This window comes from Nicotiana tabacum, chromosome 5, assembly GCF_000715075.1.
Source record: "Nicotiana tabacum cultivar K326 chromosome 5, ASM71507v2, whole genome shotgun sequence".
Taxonomy (NCBI): Eukaryota; Viridiplantae; Streptophyta; class Magnoliopsida; order Solanales; family Solanaceae; genus Nicotiana; species Nicotiana tabacum.
In genome coordinates, this window is record NC_134084.1 from 9,225,678 (window position 1) to 9,229,394 (window position 3,717).

The window sequence follows — 3,717 nt, forward strand, 5'->3', positions numbered from 1 at the left end:
TGGTAGTATAAATTTTCCACAAATTGTTTATTACATCCATACATTTTATGTGAAAGTCATAAGAAATCACTATTTGAGATGCCTCTAAATTCCTTGAAAAGAATTCACAATTTATTAAGTGTTGGCCACAAATTATATTTTTCGCGTGTGAATTATATTCCTCAAAACCATTCGAATTTAAAGAGTAAAAAAAAAATAAACAACATGTGATTAATACTACCATTTTTATCATAAATACAATATTTGTCTACCCAAAAAGCGAATTTCGTATAAAACTTAGGAAAAGAATTGATTTAATAAACGAAGTAATATTTTTCGAAGAATTTTCATTGTTATATTTGGAGCGAACGCTATTTACACATTTTTGACTTAAAATGTTACAATTTATAAATCCCGCCCTTCTTTTACACCACTTGTTTTTAGTCCGAGGTTATAATTATTTGGTTAACTTTGCTTACGAAGATTGAGTTTGGGATAAATAAACCAATTCTTATTCTCTGCCTACGCGAATATTTGCAAACACTAACTCTATATTTTGTAAAAAATCATTGACATTATTTTATACATTAAAAGAAATGAGTTGATCGCGTTCCTAAAATAGCTAAGCCATTTGTTATTAAGAAAGAGAACTAATCTACCAATTGATTTAATAAGACGACATAACATATAACGTAAACATACATCATGACCTGTTCGCAATATTCCAACATTGTAATAGTAATGGATTATATCAATTCACCTTTCAACTATAGGTTATACACATGACCGTTATTACGCCATATACAAACAAAGTACAACTGACATCATCTAGCCTTAAACAAAATTGGATATTTGACAAAATAAGCTAGTAATGTAATTTCTGGGTATTTCCGTACTATTCTATACTTAGCTAACAATATCACAGGCTTTAATTAATGGCAAACTTTCTACCATGTTCCCTATCTCAACAATTCAAACAATAAATGTCATCACTAGTCCTCAAAACACATAAGATTATTGTGGAATTTACTACTCGAGAAGGTTAATTAGTTAACAGTTTATCATGTCAAGTATAATACTATATTAACCAACTAAAACAAAACTGAAACTTAAACTAATAAAATTTAAATGAGTAGAAGACATCCTTATAATTCCAAACTTCATTTACTTGCCATGTTGAAGCTTTTCATGACATGAGTTTACAGATATGTACCTGGAAATGAGGGTAGAAGAGGTAAATTTCAGCAGTAGCAGCAACAACAAAACCAGCAGAATATACCAATGTTTCAACAGATTTGAACAACAAACAACAAGACCCGTGAAGCCCAGACGCACAGTGGCAGGAAATTTAGGAAATTTCAAATTTAAACCAAGCAATATCAACAAACAGACCCGGACAGGTTCAAAGAAAACTATGTTTCTGATTTTCTTTCCTTCTTCTATATCTGTTTCAGATTCTGTGTGTGTGTGAGTGTTCTCTTTTCTATTTCTTTTCTGTTTTCTTCCTCCTTTTCAGATTTCTGTTTCTGATTTTTCTGCTCAGTTTGGTTCCCTCTCTTTAGATTTTTTCTCTATCTCCTTTTTGGTTCTCTTTTTTTTTCACTGTCCAGTCCCCCTTTTTCTCTCTATGGTTCCCCTTTTAAATCAGTCCCAACTCCCCTTCTTATATAACTTACTCCCTAATGCTGCCCGGACCCCTTTTTCCTTTTAAAATCAGAAATCTCCACTCAAATAACACTAAAGCTGATTTTCTAATCAATCAACCACTAAAGGTACTTTTCCCTTATTTTCAGCACTCCCATCTTCTTTTGTTTCCCATTATCCCATTAAATTATAGCCATCAATATTCCACTATAACACACTAATACTAACATATTATTCCTACTGTTTCAATCCCAGAAATACCCCTGAAATCCTACTGTTATTACTGCCCTTAATACAAAAATCAGAATCTGATACAAAACAGATTTTATAATCTGTTCAAACTTAATTATCAACCTGCTTTCTGATTTAAACAGCTATAATCAATTCTCTTAAGCTCTGGACTGAATCTTAACTGAGAATGCAACCTTCTAACACAATTGTATCTAATCAACACTTGTAAAATTGAATTTAAACCCAGCATCACAATAACATCACACTGAACAACAGAACAATTTAAACTGATTTTGAAAATCGAACTAAGATCAAACAAATGTAGGAGCATTGTCAGTATATTGACAATGCCCTGAAACTAACTGCCCAGAAATCAACACACACACAACATCCATTTGACGGACTCATTGATTTACAAACAAACATGATTTAACTGACAAATACTAATCAACTGACTATCTACAATAATTGTCAACAAACAATTTATAAATAGATAAACAGATTGTTTCAATCAGCATTATCAGAAACGGGAATTCATAATATAACTAATCGACGAACTTAATCGAGTCGATTACACACATTGTAAACAAACATAACAAACAGAGACAAATGCCATTATTTGATCACATGAACGGGTATGAGATAGAATCAAATAAACAAATAGGAAAATTACACAGACTACTAAAATAGGCAACAATATTCACGTAGGAAACAAAAAGAAGTAGAAAAATACCTCTAAATCTTCAATCTTACACAGACAAAACTCAGCTTTGGATTCGGACCTTTTGAGGCTGAACAGACTTTATTCGAAGTATTCTCAATTGAGAATACCTCGATTAAAGTCTCTTAGACCTCAATCCCTCACTTAAATTGGACATATTCCACGAGTTGGCATTTTAGGGTTTCACTTTTTCTCAGATTTAGGGTTCGACCAAATCTGGGCAGATTCGAAGGGAACCAAAGATGATTTAGGGGTGAGGGAGGCCTAGGGGTCATTGGGTGTGAATTTGAGACAGATCTGGGTGAGTTCATGTTTGGCTCGAATCTTCAAATGAAGATTCGAGAAACTCCAAGAAGATTCGAACTCAATGGTTATCATATTCGGATAGAGGATGGTCAGGGGGTTCAGGGGTGTTAAGGTGGTGACCGGCGGCGTCGTTGCCGCCGGGTTTCAGGCGAGGGGGAGTTAGGGCGGCTAGGGTTTTGGGTGTATCGTCTGAAGACGATGATGAACAGGAGAGGGGGGGTGCTTAGTTAGGGGGCCGGGGTATGGATTTGGGGTTTATATAGGGGAGGGGTGAATTGATCTAGGCCGTTAGATCAGGCAGAATAGATGGCCAGGATCTATCCACTTACAGGAACGGCGTCGTTTTGGTTTAGTTGGGGAATGGGTCGGCCCGGGCAATGGATCAGGTAGGGGTTACGGGTAAGGGTGTGGAATATCAGCCGTTGGATTGATTTAATCCAATGGCCCTTGATGAAATATGACCAAACGTCGTCGTTTGGTTTATTTAAAACTTATTTTCTATTTTTCAAAAATTAAACAAAAATTAAAAATCAATAAAAGAAAATTACACACATATTATTTAATGCCTAAAATAATAAAATCAACATAATGACAAGAAACACCTATGCACATTTTGTGATTTCCCATTTATGCCGAATATTATAATCAACTCCTAAATGTATGTATTTTTGTTTGTATTTTTTCATTTTTATAAAACCCATGATTAATGCGATATTAACTCCTAAATGCATATGCATCTGCATTACCATTTTTTTTATTTTTCCTTAATTAGAAAAAATGAACATGCACAGACGAAATGACCTGAAAATTCAACAATTGCACACAAAGAAAACAAT